At 32.7% G+C, this 20,276-nt stretch overlaps 1 long non-coding RNA gene across 2 annotated transcripts; it reads right to left on the reverse strand.

Annotated features, from left to right (window-relative positions):
- Positions 1 to 439: 439 nt before the first annotated feature.
- LOC143049873 (uncharacterized) lies at positions 440 to 19,408 on the reverse strand. 2 transcript variants are annotated; one of them, XR_012970341.1, is made up of 5 exons: positions 17,400 to 19,408; positions 14,238 to 14,318; positions 12,832 to 13,012; positions 3,733 to 3,826; positions 440 to 646 (listed from the first exon to the last, which is right to left on the reverse strand). It is a non-coding gene; the product is annotated as an uncharacterized LOC143049873 (long non-coding RNA). The 2 variants fall into 2 exon arrangements; XR_012970340.1 differs by lacking the exon at positions 17,400 to 19,408 and having other exon boundaries at positions 14,238 to 14,634.
- Between the last annotated feature and the right edge of the window lie 868 nt (positions 19,409 to 20,276).

Genomic DNA, 20,276 nt, shown 5'->3' on the forward strand with positions numbered 1-20,276 from the left:
TGATAACTCTGATTTAAAATCCATTTAAACATTCTACATTCTACATGTATATTCAAGAGTACAGCAACATTATCCCAAGTATTTCAGTGCTTGATTCTGGTTCGTATCATATTTTGTTTTCACATATTAACTTGTTAAAAAATTTTCTCTTCTTCTTACATGTCTTATGTTTGGGTCTTTTTTTTTATAGCTCACTATACCTGGTTTTTTATTCATTGTTGGAGGACATATGGTGACCTGTAATTACTTACTATATATACATCATTTGAACAACTCTTATGGATATTTTTCTCATTGGCAATTCAACCAAATTTCTTTACTATTATATGATCTTTGGATCATATTGTCCTCAACAGTGATTGTGTAAAATATAGTTTTCTTTTTACAGTTTTGAATGTCTCCATTTTCTTCAAACTTTCTTAGTACAAACACCAAAATATAAATTTCAATCTTCTAACTTTATTTCCAAGTATTTTTATTCACAATTTTATTTCTTCAGTTTTCAAAGTACAACATGTACATGAATGTCTTCTTCGTGAATCAAAATATTGGGTTTTCCAATGTTTGTGAAGTTTTTCCATGTTTGTGAGGTAGTCTTCTATGTCCTTTATTGGTTATTCTTCACCATGTTCACTGTGAATAGTAACTGAAATAAAATATTCATAAATAATATAAATTTGACTTAAGCAAATTAAATAATTCGATAATTAAAAGTGTAATTACAAAAAAACTGCCGTAATGTCTATGTTTATTGTATATAGGAGAGGCAAACTCTTAGTTAGAGAATTTCCATTTGTAAAGGGACATAACTCTATACAATAAAAATGATGTCAACAAAATCCAAAAGTGATCTTTGATCTGATGTTATACATTTGTACTATAACTAATATAAAGCATTGTGTTTAAGATTCATAACATTTGGTTGAGGCAAACCTTAAGTAAATAAACTCATCATAGATACCAAGGACTAAATTTTGTATGTATGCCAGAAGCGCGTTTCTTCTACAAAAGACTCATCAGTGACGCTTGAATCCAAAAAAGTTAAAAAGGCCTAATAAAGTACAAAGTTGAAGAGCATTAAGGACCAAAATTCCTAAAAGTTTTTCTAAATCTAGCTAAGGTAATCTATGCCTGAGGTAGAAAAGCCTAAGTATTTCAAAAATTCTAAATTTTGTGAACAGTTAATTTATAAATATAACCATATCAATGATAATTCATGTCAGCACAAAAAAGTGCTGACTACTGGTCTGGTGATACCCTCGGGGAAAGCTCAGCAGATTAAGAAATGAAAAATTTAAGAATTTTTAAGGGGCATTTCTCTAGAACGGTAAAAGGGATGCCACTTAAATTCAAACTTGATCTGCATTTTGTGGTAATTGGCATTGTAGACAAGTTTTACATCATTTGATTGAGGCAAACAATAGAACTAGAGAATGGAAACCAATTTTGCAATGTAAGTATGTAAGTATGTAAGGATGTAGAGACAGACAAAAAATTAAATGCCCCTCTGCTTCAGCAAGGGCATAGAAAGGAGATGCACAATGGGATTATGTGGAAAGTTTCAATAAATTATGAATTACGGGTTTAAGCAGAAAGAAACAAATACATATAATATGTGTGTTCTAGTGGTCTGATAAAACAAAGTACATGTCATCCAATTTTATAAAAATCCATGTATGTTTGACAAAGTTATTGATGTCCAAAAAACTTTAAACAGATCTAGACTAAACCTAAATGTTGACCATACCACAGACAGAATCTAAAATCACTATCTCTCGCTTTTGCCAAAAAAAAAATCTCAGCAAGAAGCAATACATATATATTCATTAACGCTGTTATGGTTTAACATCCTTCTGATAAGTTCAATATTTTGGCATTATAAGTCATACTTTCCTAAACTGCTTCAAGTGACAAATGTTTTTACACTAAATTCCTCGAAAAAAATAAAATGTTGATTTTTATTACTTATTCTAATGTCCAGTGGCAAATATTTTATGGAGCAATATCAGGCGAGCAGGGGAAGAATGCCTTGAAGCATATTTAAAATCGGATTGACGTAAAAAGAAGCAACAGTTTACATATTCGATTATCAGTGTGTATCATCGGTACACCAAACATGCCAAATATAGCTGGTATATAGGTATTTCGAAGTGTGAAAGGCTTTATATCTTACATGCATTTAACTATGCACTGTACATAAGGATTTATGTGGTCAACTATACACCGTACACATCCCTCCTTTCGGAATAAAATATCGAAAAAATAGCATATATATATATATGAAAGATTTCAATGCAAACTAGATACCATTGAGATGGGAGCCATCTCTGTGGGCCCCGCTGTCAATAACATGGGGTAAATAAGTTGATCAAATTTGTTAGCGATGGACAGACCAACAGACAGACAGACCTTTGACCTAGGAAGTTGTACATACATCATGACACAGCCTCTGGTGTTGGTTAAAATGGAGGTCAAGTATAATATTTGAAATCATAACGGTTCTCAAGATATAGAGCGTACACGATCTTAACCACAGGACACAGGGTTGTCAACTGAAACCAAAGTTTTTTTGACCTTGACCTTTGACCTAGGAAGTTGTACATACATCATGACACGCCCTCTGGTGGTGGTTAAAATGGATGTCAAGTATAAACTTTGAAATCATAACGGTTATCTAGATATGGAGCGGACACCATCTTCACCACAGGACCCAGGGTTGTCAACTGAAACCAAAGTTTTTGACCTTGACCTTTGACCTAGGAGTTGTACATACATCATGACACACCCTCTGGTGTTGGTTAATAAACATATTAAGTATTAAGTATAAAATCATAACGGTTATCTAGATATGGAGCGGACACGATCTTCACCACAGGACACGGGGTTGTCAACTGAAATCCAAAGTTTTTTTTACCTTGACCTTTGACCTAGGAAGTTGTACATACAATATGACACACCCTCTGGTGTTGGTTAAAATGGATGTCAAGTATAAACTTTGAAATCATAACGGTTCTCAAGATATAGAACGGACACGATCTTCACCACAGGACACAGGGTTGTCAACTGAAACCAAAGTTTTTTTACCTTGACCTTTGACCTAGGAAGTTGTACATACATCATGACACGCCCTCTGGTGGTGGTTAATAAACATGTAAAGTATAAAGTATGAAATCATAATGGTTCTCTAGATATGGAGCGGACACAAAGTTAAAAAAGTGTTACGGACGGACAGACTGATCACTATAGGGCGACCCACCTAAAGGCGGGGCCCTAACTATTGAAACAGTGACAAGCAGCTATACATATTACGCACACACAGTGGCCTTCTATCAGAAAAAGAGTTGCAATGAATATAGAATCATATTTGATGAGACAAGCGCAAACTTCTTTGACAAGTATTTGCACATTTTTTTAGTAAGCATTCTCGTTTTTGGAAAAAAATGAAACTGATCTTATCATCAACCTACAACCAAATCATTCCTTAAAACAACCATTATGTTTAGATTGAAGTACACATTTATATTAAGTAATTATATATAACAAAACAGAGATTTTCATTCCATGTCAGAAGAAAAATCGATCACTACAGCTTGGTTAGTAGCTATATCCGCTGTACCAATGAAACACGGTGATTTATATTAAACATTACAATAAAACTAAAAAGTTTTAAATAGATTATATCATATTACAATGTATTATCAAAATTAACTGCAATTCTAAAGATGAACTTACTTTGATATCAGTTCTTTTTGTAGTACATTCACACCTACATGCACATGTTCACCAGTGATTTTAATACTGTACTTTCCTTTCATTTGGCAATAAGCTTAAATTATAAAATTGTAAATCTTAAGAATTTAATCAAGTAGTCCAGACAAAAATTACATGTACATTTGTAGTATGAGCTAATGCTAACTAATTTATACCTTTACTATATACTTTGCATTGTTAGTGAATTTAAACAATACCTAAACAAACAACAGAAAAAATATTAACAGTTTAGCTAATAAAATATATGTACAGTATTAACTTGTTGTTTAAAAGGATCTTTTCTGCTGTCTACAGTTTAAAAATAATTTCAGGCATTAACAACTGATGTTTATTGGGTTTTGTTTTGCTGTTTTAAGTTAAAGTCATAAGAAACCTCAAATTAAAAAAAAATATACATATGTTTTTTATAACTAAATGGATAGTTTTCATTATACAACTTATGTACATATACTTTTTTTCTGAGGAAAATTCTTTAATTTGTCCACATTTAGAAGAAGTTTACTTATTCTTAATTGCTTGCTTCGAGGAAGCAATTCGCTGACATATTTTCCGTAAAAATCCGGTGATCGCAATACGCATGGATCTGTCATTGAAATAAACAAATATCTGATTATACATGTTAAACACGTGCTCAATACCCATGCTTTTTGTGATTTGTTTACTATAAGGTGACAATCAGTAAAACTCGGCTTCAAAATACGGCATTTAATGAGCAGCCATATTTGTTAAATCATAACAAACAGAGAGAAAAAAAATTGACGATTATATTATATTTGCGAAAATAATGATAAAATCGTGCACAGAGGACTTAGTTTATGATATATACATGCATTGGTTCAAGAATTAGATAAACATTATTTTTCACCACTAATTCGTTTCATATGACTTTAATAGACAAAATTGTTAAAATACACCATTTATAGGAAATATTAAACTCATGAATATAACATGTAACTGTTGTCATTTGTTGCCATCCATATGATACTTCATGCATTTAATAAAAGAACAACCTTTCAATGTACCTCGCCACTGGATGAATAAATTTGTTGTCAAAAAGCAATAAAAACTACATTTTTTTTTCTCTTTTCTTATAAACTTTTTCTTAAAAATCTACAAGAAATGTAAACCTGTGTGGGATTGCTTGCAATGCAATTTTCCTTACAATTTATATTCAGTATATATCAGACATAGCTCCTGTCAACATATTTGATAGCACTTAGTTCAAAACTCATACAAGACCATGCTGATATAGATAGACCTACGATATGAATTACAAAAATATCTGACAAAAAAGATACCTTGTCATACCAACAACTGGTTTTAGAATAAATGTGTTTAATTCTGTCAAAAGACCCTATAGGTTAGGGGTCATCCATAATTGTCAACCATTTTCCAAAGTGTACAAAACCTATACTTGGGGAGAGGGGGTTAAAAAATCAACATTTTTACCGTACGCTTTTTTTTTATTTCCGGAATTTATGTTTCCGTAGGGAAAGTCGATTTATGAAATTGAGAATTGGCTTGGGTGTGTTTCTCTTCTTGTTTCTTCTTTATTATTTTCACTTGATGATATTGATTTCGTTATCATAATTCTACTCAATCGGAATTGAACGATTAAAAGATCAAATCATATGAAAACTAAATCTTTCAAAAATGTGAACTAATAAAATTATTTAAACAAAAAGTTTGCAAGCATTTCTCAGTACCCCCGATTGTCAATTTCACCTGCTTTATTATAGATCGTTATCTTCTTCTTCCAGTTAAGCGGCCGCAATCAACTGTCTGATTATTCTGCCACTGAGTAATCGTTATCGTATCGTTATCGTTCTACTCTGTTTAATAAACAATCTAATTAAAAACCGATCTCTCATCGCTCTTGTTTCTGATATGTCGCCTGGGAGATCTAACGAAACTCGCTTTGAGGTCACATGTGAATGACCTCGTAGGTGTGTCTTTTTCGACCAATGAAATTGAGTCTTCCACGATCTTGGAAGTTTAACGTAAGGCAAAGGGATGTAACTCATTTTATTTACGACGAAATCGTCAGTCATAACAATTCATAAACTTTTTTGATTGGCTTATTAACCCTTTCATGCCGAATGTATCCTTTTGGCACCCTCGTGCGTATGCCGAATGTATCCTTTTGGCACACCCGTGTAGATGCCGAATGTATCCTTAAGGATACATAAATTTCTATTTTTAGACTATCACAATCAAGGGTGTAATATGCATGTTTTTACGACTCAGAACGTAGAATGGTTAAAACTGTAGTAAAAACATATTTCATTATAAGAAATAAAATAATTAAAATGTAAAATTTATTTAAATTAATTTAAAGTGAAAAGTTTTGAAGCTAACGTGAAAAAATTACGACGACGACAAACATGGCGGACGAGAATGATCAAGTCAACTTTTTAGTAAATTAACCAAAGAAAGCATAAAAAAGACACAAAAATCAGTACTCAACGAACTTCACAAAGTATTGAAGGTTAGTCTTGTCAATTTTCAATCGTTTGTGTAGTGTTTTATAATCGGAATCAAGCCTCGTGGTGTCCCGATAGGTGCTCGTAGTCCTCGCAAAATAACAATAATATATGCCGTTTTTGATCGACTGCAATTTAAAGAATAAATAAGATTCCGGTCTCGTGTTATATGTCATTAAATTCCTGTGATTCTCAAGATCATTTCATTTTATTTTGTTCGTGTCGTCATCTGCAGGTTATATTTAAAAATTGATAAATCCAACGCTAAAAATAGAAAGCCGGAAATTGATGTTGTTATGGAAAATATGAAAACAACATGGCGGAACCTCGGCGACATAACTTATACTATCCGGAATTAGTCCATTTTTTCACTTGTTTCGATTATATAAAGATTAAAATTATTTTTCGTAGATACTTAATAAACAAATGTGTTAATTCATTGTATCTTTAGTCGTCTTTGTGGAATAATTTTTACTTTATAAAGTTATAGAAGGTAAGTCTCGTCTCCTCGTAGTATTTCACCCACCAAAAACATGTCGTCTGATTCTGAATCAGACGAGTTTGAAGGATTCTCCAGGGCAGAATTAGATGAAGCTGAAGCAAGATTTCAGCAACAACTCCTACTTCAGGGAATTGGTGACGATTCCGATGATCTGGAAAGTGATGAGGAATCTGACACAGATGTACCTGGACCTGCTGGTGATGCAGGAAACACGGATGGCTGGCATGATGATTTTCTTTATTTTGAGCGTGGGTTGCCTCATCTTTTCAGCCCCACGGGGAGAACTGGCCCTACAAGAGTTATGTCTCATGATAAAACACCTTTGGACTACTTCACATTGTTTTTCAATCATGTTTTGTTGGAAATGTTGATACAGCAAACTGATTTATATGCTAAATTGCAAAAAGAGAACAAACCTGAGGAAAACAAAATGGCATGGGTTCGACCAACAATACAGGAGATGAATGCTTTCTTCGGTCTTTGTTTTGAAATGGGAATAGACAGAAAACCATCCACACGGATGTATTGGTCCACTGACAGTTTTCTTCAGTCACCATTACATTCAAAAACCATGAGCCGTGATCGTTTTACTCAGATTATGAGATATCTCCATTTTTCTGATTCAACACAGCAGCCTCTGCCAGGAGATCCAAATTATGACCCTTTGTATAAAGTAAAACCTCTCCAAACTCATTTTAACACAGCATTTAAGCAGGAATATACTCCAAACAGAAACATTACGGTAGATGAAACAATGATTCCCTTTAAAGGGAGAGTACAGTTCAAGCAATACATGCCAGCAAAACCACACAAGTGGGGTGTAAAAGCTTGGGTTCTGGCGGATTCACAAAATAGTTATATACAATACGTTGACATATATCCTGGCAAAAATGCAACTCCACAGACACATCTTGGTAGCAGTGTAGTTAAAAGATGTCTGCAGCAGTCTGATTTAGTTGGTAAAGGGTACCATCTTTACACTGATAATTTCTTTACGAGTCCCGAGTTGTTTTCTGCTCTGCATGACAATTTCGGTACATATGCTTGTGGCACAGTGAGAATTAATCGTAGGGGGCTTCCGAAAGACATAATGTGTAAAAAACCAACTGGAATCAATGAGCGCGGAGATATGAAATTTAGACAAAAGGGTCCACTAGTTGCTAGTGTTTGGCGTGATAAAAAAATTGTGAATATCCTGTCTACCATCCATGACCATAGTATCTCACAAGTTAAAAGGCGTGTCAATATAAATGGGACATTCTCTAGACAAAATGTTGATTGTCCCAAAGCAGTAGCTGACTATACATGTAACATGGGTGGGGTAGATCATGCAGATCAATATATCCAATACTACTGTTATAACCATAAGACATATAAGTGGAGCAAAAGGGTATTCTTTGTGTTGATGGAAATGGCAAAATTTAATGCCTTTAAACTCTTTAGTTTGAGCACAAACAACCAAACTAGTATGACATTTCTGGACTTTTCAATTTCTGTGGCCAAGGGTTTGGTAAATGGCTATACATCTGAGACACGTAGAGGCAGACCATCACTTATGCCTATGGAGAACCGCCTTGTTCAGCGGCACATGCCTTACTCGTTTGACAAAAAGTCTAGATGCCATCTTTGTTATATGAGAAGCCAAAATAGTCGAGAAGTGCCTATCAAGCAGACAAAGTTTGGGTGTTTTGATTGTGGGAAACATCTGTGCCTGCCTGAGTGTTTCACAAAATACCACACTGAGAGGAATTGCTACAATTGAAAATGGAGATCAGTTTATTCACTGAAAATCTAAATTAGTCACGATGACTATTCAGTTAGTCAAATATCAGCCGAAAGGTAGTCAAAAGCATATATGACTACCCATCAAGTCATTATGACTACCTGCATGGTCAATTGACTATGTTAGTGGTCACAGCTCCACGTGGTGTAGAGTATCGGTTTTCACGCGCACTCTTTCGCGTTCCCTTTGTTCCATAGATTGTGTAGATGTAAACAAACCAGAAGGCACGGAAACTGTTATTTTGTCAAAAAAAACAATTGTTTAAAGTAAGTATGATGTATATTTGTTTTAATTCTAACTTACAAAAATTGAATTTAAGAAAAAGAAGTGTATAAATGAAAGTTATATCGGCACATGTTGACGTAACGACAATAAAAAAGGGGGGATATGTATACGGGATATCAATTTTGATACACATACAACGTATTGTCGATTGAAACGAGTATTTAGCGATATCTTTTTTCACCTGAGCAAAAACTGTTAAAAATAAACACTGTAATCGATATTCACGACAAGGAATTAAAAACTCAGGGTGGCTGTCAAGATCCTGGTGCTTACATGTACATTACAATGCTGTGATATAGGATGGTTGGCTGTCAAGATCCTGGTGCTTATATTACAATGTTGTGTTATAAGATGGGTGGCTGTCAAGATCCCGGTGCTTATATCACAATGTTGTGGTATAAGATGGGTGGCTGGCAAGATCCCGGTGCTTACATTACAATGTTGTGATATAGGATGGGTGGCTGTCAAGATCCCGGTGCTTACATTACAAATTAATGGTATAAGATGAGTGATTAAATCACTAGATCAAAGATGTTAAAATTAGTTTTTTCTTTAAACTTTTAACATGACTGATATACTTGTTTATTGTTATACTTTAGCTTCTAAAATGATATAATTATATTTTTCAGCAAATGAAGACATTGCTATTTGTATGAACACAGCTGAATGATTTTTTACCATAGAGAATACCACACTGACACATGCAGAGTTGATACCGACAAAATATCTGAAATAAACACTTCAAATTAACAATGAGTTTATAATAAATTTATTTTCTTTATTTGATTTTTAGACTTTAATATATGTCACTGAGTAATGGTTACACATGGAAACTTAAGATATAGGAAGGTTTTGAACATTGAGCACTTTGTGGTCCTATACTATTGTCATTGTTAGTATTGCATCTGTGGTATTTTTAATGATATTATATTCCAGATGTATTTGTCAATCCTATGGAAGAGAAACAACAAAAAGTAGAATAAAAGAAGAAATGAACCATAACAAAACGAAACGGAATGAAACGCACACAAATTAAATGGTAGAACAAAAAACACAACACAAATAAAAATAACAGTCTAACAGTCGTGACTATTCACAGTAATCATGTTGACTAACCAACATGGTCACTTCCGACTATTTCAATCAGTCATATGGACTGCATTCAATTGTCAAACTGACAAATGTGCATAGTCAATTGAACAATCCAATTTGTTATAACAAGTATGACATATAGTCATTTTGACTGCCTAACATAGTCATAATGACCACCCTACTCAGTCAAATGTGACTAAACATCTAGTCAAACGACTAAGAGCATAGTCAAAATGATTAAAGTGCATTGTCATCTAGAGGACAGTCAAAATGACTAATTGAATTAGTCAAATTGACTAATTTAGATTTTCAGTGTTTGTTGTTCTATTTTGACGTTTGTTTGTTCCATGTTAATGACTATAGTTGACAGTTTTGTTTGAAAAAACTTTTTTTTTAGAAAAATGGATGAGAAAAAACATTAAATACATAGTAATTTTCCTATAAACTCAATTTGTGATGAAGGACAGTACCTGCTGACACTCAGGCAGACCAGATATCAAATGAACTTAAAAAAAAACAACTGAAAATTATGTAAGTCTGTGTTTAATGTTATTATTAAACTCTTTTTAATGAGTCTAAAAAGTTAGAAAATTATTTCTGATCACTGATAGTGATTGTTAGTATGCTCATTCATGGGTAAAAGAAAGACAACTCGAGCGTTGCAAATGTACGTTAAAAAAAACAGATGGTGTTGTCTCCCTTCAATATGTCTTGTTGTGTACAAAATGGCGGTCTTTACCATCGTGACCATCGGACAATTTTCAATCATATTGTTGGAATAACAATTGAAAAATAATTAAATTTGGAACGAATCTGATCAGACGATACGTATTTTCACTCTAGTAATCATCCATAGGTTAGAATAGGTAAATAACCGCGAAAACGAGATCGATATAGAATGGACAAGTTTCACTTTCAAAACTTTGGTTGACAGACAGATGAAATCATTGAATTTCAGAAAAATAACAAAAAGCACGGAGTTAGGATTTTTCTTAAATTAATAAGTACTAACAAGGACTACAGATCTCAAATTTTTAACCGAAATTTCAATCCGTTCCAGAGATATGAGCGATCAAAAATACGATAGTAATTTTTACCGGGCATTTGTCAAATTAATTCCGGTCAGGCAATTGTCTCGTGATAATTTATTTCGGCTTGAAAAATCCGCGAAAAATATCAATTCAGGAGCGAAAGTGTTAATAGGTCGTCAACTCATTTGCATATCTTTATAAATTCATGACTTTTAGTTCACTCACATGTGACCTCAAAGCCAGTTTCGTTAGATCTCCCACGCGACATATCAGAAACAGGAGCGATGAGAGATCGGTTTTTAATTAGATTGTTTAATAAACAAAATTGATGGAAACACTAAATTCTTTGAATGTTTTGATTTTGACAAGACACCATTTTGTGAAAAGATTTTAAACTGGTTTTTCAATTAATTTCCTTGTAATGCATTCCAAAATAGTAAACCAGTAAACCGGAAGTAAACTTATTTTTCTTAGTATTAGCCTCCTTTAATTAGGAGCACCCCCATATGAAGTTTAACCTTAATTTAAAAAAATATCCAATATATGTACACGTTACAGTATATATACATCAACGATAATAGTGCCGTGAATGGCATATTTACAGGGACCTTTTAAATAGAAATACAGGCGGGAAATTTAAAAACTCAAAATGTTTTTAAACATTACACTTTTATTGATTGCTGTCTTGAGCTCTGGTTCCATCAACAACTGTCAGTCCATACTTTACCAATGCAATATAACCATGCATTTCCCTTTCTTTGATTCTTAGCATAATTTATGTGCCCTGTTGTTAATCTTTTGCATGCTCTAGGTGCCCTTTTTTTATTGAAGTTACCATTCCCACTGTGTGATAGGGGAAACACTAATCTTTGTACTCTTTATTCTGACAAAACACAAGCATCACAGATAGATGTCATCAAATAAAACAGTCAGATTTGTTTTAGTTTTTTTTCAATGCAAATTTCTATATTAAACTAAAATATAATAGACAGGATCTTCATTTTATTAAGAATGACTGATTCTTCTCTTGAAATCTGAAAATGGTTGATGTACACTTTTTGAGGGAGGGTGGGAGGTCTGAAAAAGTGTACGTTTTGTACACTTTGGAAAATGGTTGACAATTATGGATGACCCCTTAATCAATATTAAAGCCAAAATATGCAATCTTTAATGACCTGACAAGAGTATGGCAACTATATATCCCTTCTTAATAAGTCTGATTAAAAGTTTTTTTAGCTTTTGAGGTGAATGCTGACATATTTGTGCTTTGTAAAGAATATTATCATAAAAGATTGGATGTGAAATACCTGAACGTATAGGATGTCTGCATGTTGAGTGATAAATATTTAAGAATAATTTAATTTTGGATGTAACACGTCTCCTGATTGGCTGACATTATTTTGTTATCAGCCCATAGATATAATTTGGTCATGTTACCGTGACGTCATCAACGTTTTTTCATGGTTTCTAGGGTTTAAAATGGAATTTAGAATTAAATTATAAGAAATGACTGTAATATTTTTCTGTCTATTCAAAATAACATAAAAAATGTGGTGCACACTGTTAAATAACCTGCTACGTGCGTTATTCAGTGTGCACCAAATTTTTTATGTTATTTCTTCATAGACAGAAAAAATATTACAGTCATTCCTTAAATGAATTCCTTATACCGATGATAAAATGTTTTGACTAGTTTGTGATATATCGAAAACCCTGGTGTAATAATTTTTTACATGTGGGCACCGGACATTTGTATTCGATAATTCGTCCCTCCAAAATCTATTTTGTCAGACGGGCATATATAAAAAATCTTTGAAACTACATGTACAGAGTGTGACAAGAAAAAAATATTCAAACAAAGTTTTCATTTCATTACATACCTACCTCTCATCACAAAATTATTCCTTGACTGCTGCTCCTCATATGCACATAAATCAATATGACGATCTATGACTATACTATCTATTTAATCTAGAAAGCAATGCCTAAAATGAATTCTGTTCTGTTGCTATAGCCATGTTAGCTTCTCCTACTTCTTGAAGGACTTGTATTTTCATTGAAAGTGCTAAAAGAAATAATGTTTAATAAAATGAAGTAAAAATATCTCCTGCCAAAATTGCCTTAAAATATTTTGATATGGCAAACTGGCTTATTATGACTTTTTAAACAAGACCACCAAAGTTGCCTTGAAAAAGTTTTACCATTTTGATCTTTTAAATAAAAAGTTTGACTACACAAAAACATTCATTGGCCAGGAATGTTCTTATCAATAAAATAAAATCAATATGACCCTTGAATGAAGAGCTGAACAAAAGTGGTTATATTTTAGCTCTAAATCCGACATGATATATAATGCCAATCTTTGGGCAAAACTGTAAACAAACTTATTTTCGCGACTTTTGTGAGTAGAAAAATAACGTGAATATAAATCGTCGCGAAAATGTAAAGCTTGGATCTTTCATTATTAAACTACATCAGGTAAATTACAAAATTGCGAAATTAATTTGGCGCGTAGTGGACAAGAAAGGCTGAAAGTATCCGCGAAAATTAGTTGGTTTACAGTAAGTCATTTTAATAATCATGATACATGCATGATCATGTACTTTGAAATTTGAAGTTATTCATAATTACACCAAAAGTCTTGTTATTGGCTTTGAACTAGCTGTTGGTACATGTAACTCAGGGAGTACTCTCAGATATGTACTTAAGTCTTTTTTGTTAAGGGGATGTGTAATATGTCTTTCTGCTTTGTTTAGATTGATGAGTTAGGCCTTGTTCACAATAATATCCCCAGATAGATGGGATTGGCATCACAAAACTACTAGTCTAGCCCCATCACATTCTGTACATGAGTATCAGCCTGTAATTCAGTGGTTTGGTTTGTTGCTGTATATCATATTTTGTTTTTTTGTTCTTTTTTTGTACATAAATTAGTCTAGTAAGTTTTCTTGTTTGAAATGTTTTACAAATTTATCATTTTCATTTGGGGTCTTTTATAGCTGACTATTAGATATGAGCTTTGCTCATTGTTGAAGGATGTAAGGTGACCTATAGTCATGATAGCTGTTAACTTCTAATATCTATTTAATCTCTGGTGAAGAGTTGTCTTTTCTCATAATTAGTGTAAACAATATTGTATTTTGAAAATAATGTAAACATTACAATATCATGTGAATCTTGACAGTTTTATTAGGATTGGAAAACAAGTGAATTTTCATTTGTACAAATTTCTCTCTTTTCTCGTTGGCAATCATACCACCTTTTCTTATTTCTATATTTACATTACGTACTATTAAATAGACCTTTCATCTCCTCCAGGGGTCCACTTTCCATGTACAACACATATAGCCTGACAGCATGATTTTGAGTTGCTATAAAAAAAAAAAGAGATATTTTGGCATTACATTTGTTAATCATGTTAATATATTTAAACCTCTGCCTGCTTTAAATTTCCATATTAAAGTATGAATGTTTAAACATACATGTAACATTTATTCAAAGATGCCCAAGGTTGACAAATAGCAAAAAAGAATTCAAATGTGTTTTTTTACAAAGTTTAAAACATAATTTTTTTTTTATCAATTTGTTCTAGCTATAGTCTTCTAAATATTATGTTTATTGGACCTCATTGACCTAAATCAAAGGCATAACAGGGTCTTATTGCAATAATCATGATAATCAAATTAATTGCTTGCTGTAAGGACGTATAACTAATAGAATCATATTCAAAACAGCGTAGCTGTGACCATTGATTGACAACCTTAAATTATCCCATTGACTGGGGCAGATTAGGTGAACGTGTGTCTGTAACGACAACTGCTCACTACTTACTTATTATAGAATTTAAACTGTGGGGTCACCAAAGGTTCTTAACGCCTTTAATATTAAAATAGTTCGAAAAATTAATCAGGAATAACTTTATGTTTTGACTTATATTATTGATATAAATCAAAACATCGTGTTATTCCTGATTAGTTTTTCTAATTTCTTTATTTAGGTGTTGAGAACCTTTTGTGACCCCACAGTTTAAGTGCCTTTAACAAGTACATAGTGAGCAGCGGTTGTTACAGCGGACGTTCATCTAATCTGCCCCAGTCAATGGGATAATTTAAGGTTGTCAATAAATGGCCACAGCTACACTGTTTTGAATATGATTCTATAATATACGTCCTTGCTTGCTGTTCCTACATTTTTGTCATTACCTTTTGTTATATATTTCATTTTGGCCTAAAAATTAGCCCCAATATATAGTATTTTTGTCTTGGACAATTTTTTAAAATCTTAATTGTTATAACCTTTGAACCAGTCGACTCAGATTTAAAAAATTATGGCGCCAATGAATTTCTTTATTTTGTGCTCTTTCACAATAATATATTTTTTTCTGTACTTCATTGATTGATTGACCTTTATAACATTGTTACCCATTTAACAGGGTTTAACAACATGAACAGTGTTCTTTTGACTTTTCTTTAATATTCATCTGGATTTTACTCATTTTCACAAGTGGGGATTTGGCAGGAGTATAATTGACAGGATTAAACACTTTTCATGTAGTGTTAAAAGTGGGGCGAGTTGGTGAAAAGGTGGGGAGATTTGTCGGCAGGTCGAGTTGTCTTGCTTCCGTTCTTGGACTGAGGGTTTACATGCACCACAGGGGTTTGTTACACTTTGCCGTGTTTACTATGCAACCCCAATTTTTCGGGGTTCTTATGGATGGATAGTGAACCCGGCAAATTGTAACAAACAGAAACCCCTGTGCATGCATACCCAAACAAAAAAAATTAAGGAACAAATCATGGTAACAAATGATAAACAAATCGTATGATTTCTTTGTGATTTGAAAGTGATAAAATTTCACATGGAAATGAGCTAACAAATCACAATAACAAATCACGAACAAATTGCTTACAAATCATAAGCAAATCAGGGTAACAAATGATAAACAAATCGTATGATTTCTTTGTGATTTGAAAGTGATAAAATTTCACATGCAAATGAGCTAACAAATCACAATAACAAATCACGAACAAATTGCTTACAAATCATAAGCAAATCATAAACACATTGTTTTGAAATCATTTACAAATCAGAAGCAAATTGTTTTCAAATCGTTAAGAAATTGTTATCAAATCTTTAACAAATCAGAAGTAAATCATATTCCTACCTCAAGCAAATCAGAAGCAAATCGTAAATAAATTGGCATCAATCATCAATTCACAGATTATATCATTAACATCCAGATCAAAAATAAGTTCTGCCCCTGAAACCCCAAAACTTTGAAGCGCAAGTGTCTTCATTTTACCTTTAATAGCTACTCCACTAATTGTAAAAAGAAGTACTATCTTTGGTTGCGATGTGGACAAATTGTTCTTCGTGAAGTTTCTCTAACTTTTTACCCAAAATTTAAAAAAAAAAAACATAGGCAACCACGTGTACTTAGTAGAATAATGTCAAATAGGTGATGGGTCTTAGTCTTGGTCCAAATCTGCTACATTGTAATATATATATATAGCTTTGTCCATTTTGCCCGGGACCTGGTCAGTAAACAACAATTAAAACATTAAACTTGCCAATGAGTTTTATCTGCTGTCGCGGGAAGCTAGTCTTCAAATGCTTTGATCTGTTTACACATCTTTTACACATTTTTATTTATTAAATTAATCTTAACATCACTAAACTATCATGATTATAACGAGATACTGAAATGCACAGTTTCTGAATTTTAAAGGTTAACATTTGAATAGTATTAGTTAAATATGTGAAATTATAAATATAAAGATTCCTTACCACCGTCATCTTTCATAGACCGAATAAAACTCCCCATCTTGCAACCTTCTTTGTTCAGTTAATATAGAACAGTATTTGAATTTGAATTTAACCTCAACCGGAAGTCAGAGAGATAGATAAACAAAGAAACCTGGAATGCATTAACATTTTATTCATTGTAGCAAATCATCAATGAATCACACCAAGATAGCTAAGAAAGTTAACAAATCATTTTCAAATCATTTCATATGATATTCAAAGTTAACAAATAATAACGAAATCACACCGTTCTAGCTAACAAAGTTAACAAATCTCTTTCAAATCATTTCATACGATATTCTAAGTAAACAAATCATAAAGAAATCACACAAAAACAGAAACAAATGGCTTACAAATCACACCAAAGAAAGAAATCACATAGAAATCAGATTTAGGGAATTTGGAAAATTCTGATTTGTCTATGATTTGTTTAATGAATCGCAAGCAAATGGTACTAACAAATCGCAGAATCACGATTTGAAAGAGATTTGAATACGATTTGAAAGCAATTTGTTCATTTATTTTTCTGTTTGGGTAACCATGATAACATTTGACATGTTGTACGCCGGTATAAAGTCAAAAGACTGTAAACTATAGCACTAGCATCTGCTTTTATCCATTTAAAACATGTGTAAGATAATATTTACCTTTCGTTGCGCTTTCCAAGTACATAAATCCGTCAATGTTCCGGTTGGTTTGACTTTCATCATGTTCATTTCAATTTTTTGTTCGCCGGTTTCTTCCAGTTAATCGACAATTAATACGTTTATACTAAATTTTTGATCTCTCAGTTTGAATAAATACAGTGTCTGGTATAATCTTTCTGGCTGTCTCTGTCTAATCTTTTTAAAATACAGTAAAAAAATCAAATCAGCAGACGCACGAGCGTCCATGGATTTTGCGTCATAGTATAAAAAAAATGGCAACGGTGAAAAGTTTCCGGGTTTTCGTGTTCAACGTGCAAAGCCGTTTACGTAATTTTCTAGTTTGGTTTACGGATGGATATATAATGAGCATTGATTATGAGTCTGGAATCAATAATGGGGATATACATTGTATAGAGAATAATGACCAAAAAAAGTGAAGAAGAAAGAACAAAAAGAATTGATATTAAATAAGCAATATTTATATAATATCATATAGCCTGACTGATTATCATTTATTTCTTTTAAGTCATTCACTTATTTTGCATTTTTTTCCATGATTCAGAATCAAATTACTCTGCTGAGGGGTTGGCATTCTTCTGTAACTCCTTTTGTGATGTGGGATGGAATTTGGGAAAATTGACAAACGAGAAATTAATCCAATCAGAGAATTTAGAAATCTCAGTCAGAGTGTAAATAAATAAAATACAACACATAGGAATACTCTTGGTTTGTTAGTGTTCCTGTGGAAGATCTCTCCAGCTTCCTCCATTAATAAAAACTTACCACCTTCGAGAAATAGTCAATACTGCTGACAGTGGCGCAAAAATGAACAATCAATAAGTCTTAGATGCAGATATAAACATTTAATAAGTGAATTATACATTTTACTAATCTGAATTTAAAAATGTATTATATTATTAGGAAACATACTTTAGGTTTGCTACTGTCTCTGTGACTTAGAATTGCACACTCTACAAAGCTCTACACAAATAATAGCCAGTGCTAGCCTACCGGCCTACATTATCAGCATAGTCGATTCTTGAAATGGCTAAATTTTGGACTCGATCTATTGGTCAAAGGCTAAACAATATTTTTTTCTTAATAATCAACTCATGGATTTATTAAGTATGCATATACTTTTAACACTATCTCTTAAATTCCACGAAAAGCTCGCCAAACCGTATGTTCACATGTTAGTATAATAGTCCCGGCTTCATTTGCAATTTTACTAAAAGCTACTGAAGCTAGGTTGCCACATGTTGACGGCAGAAAGTTCCGAACTGTTAACCATGTATAGTACTTAAGTTCACCCATGTATTTTGGAGATTCGTGTTCCACAAAGAAGGCAATGGATTATATATGGAACCACTAAAGCATGACTAGAGCGGAAAATCTTTAGCAGTCAGTGCCCTCCCCCTTTTAAAGTTATCAAAATTTCTGAATTCGTCACTGGCGCAATCGTTAGTTTCTTTGTAATGGCCCGTAATGTAAAGTTATTTGTGTTTTACTGCATGAACATTTTATATTTTTAATAGGCTTTCTCGCGTTTTATTGGATTTATGGTAATAAGTTACCAGATTAATTTGTATCCTTCCTTGATTTCACGGTTAACAAGAGACACACAGCTAAAGACCCTGTATTGTTATTTTTTATTTTATCTTTTCTTACCCAATTTTATTTTCACCTGTAGGCTGGAGAAATGTATCAAAATTTCTTACCAAGTCTGTTTTGGTATACATCGCAATTTTAAAATGTGTTCACATTTGATCTTAACTAACGACTTAAATCTTTGCAATACTTTAATCAAAATCCGTTCCGTGAATGTTTTCCTGCACACTGGTATTTATGAATGCCTCGAACATTGATATTTTTTGTTTCCTTTATATATGTATAGAATAGAGAATTGAAGAGTTATGAACTTTGACTCGGAAAACCACAAGCACGGGTAACTTTTGAAGCCACCCGCAGGACATGCAGGACATGCAGGAGGTGGTCACAAACGGAAGTTTATACATCAGTGGCGGATCCAGGGGGGGGGGGGGGTTCCGGGGGTGCGCACATGTACATATGAAAAAAAGTGATGTAAGGTATTGTACTAAACTTTTGAGAAAGTTATATATACTCGATAACAATATTAACACAACACAACACATCTAGATATTCCAAGTTCTATATCATTAGTTTAAACTTTTTTTTCCAAAGTATTGAAGAACAAAAGATCTGTCATTAACATGTTAACACCAAATTCTTCAAATAAAGAAACACATTGACAGATATGCCATCCACCATTACTTTAGTTGGTTGTTTGGAAGACACTATATATCTAGGCACTTTTTGTTACTCAGGGACACGCATTAACTTCTGATTTAAAAGAAAGATTTTTTTCAATTACATACAATGTACAGGAAAAACTTATTCTTTAAATCAACATTGTTTTAATGCAAAATAATTTGACCATGTTGACCCCTTTTCTAGATTTTTTTATTAAGAGATGTTTTTGGTAGATCATGTTGATGGTACAACCATATTTTAAATTAAATAAATGGATGACTACATGAAGAAATTTAAAAAAATCAGCGTTAAGAAAATGAAGAAACTCACGGTCTTTTCATCATATAAAATAATGTGAAACTGTTGTCAAGAGAGGCTGTCCATTTTATTTTGTATATTACCATACCCTTTTCATTAAATTGCTCTATATATATTAAATTATTTTAATATTTCATATTTTTAATTAAATTAGATTAATCATGTGGTCTTTGCTGGAAAGAAATGACTCCATTTGTACTCATATATGCCAATATTTAAAGTTAAAAGCTTTAAGCAGAGATTTACAATATGCATGTACATCTGCCATGATCTGGCATGCAGAATATT

This window comes from Mytilus galloprovincialis, chromosome 10 (assembly GCF_965363235.1).
Source record: "Mytilus galloprovincialis chromosome 10, xbMytGall1.hap1.1, whole genome shotgun sequence".
Lineage (NCBI taxonomy): Eukaryota > Metazoa > Mollusca > Bivalvia > Mytilida > Mytilidae > Mytilus > Mytilus galloprovincialis.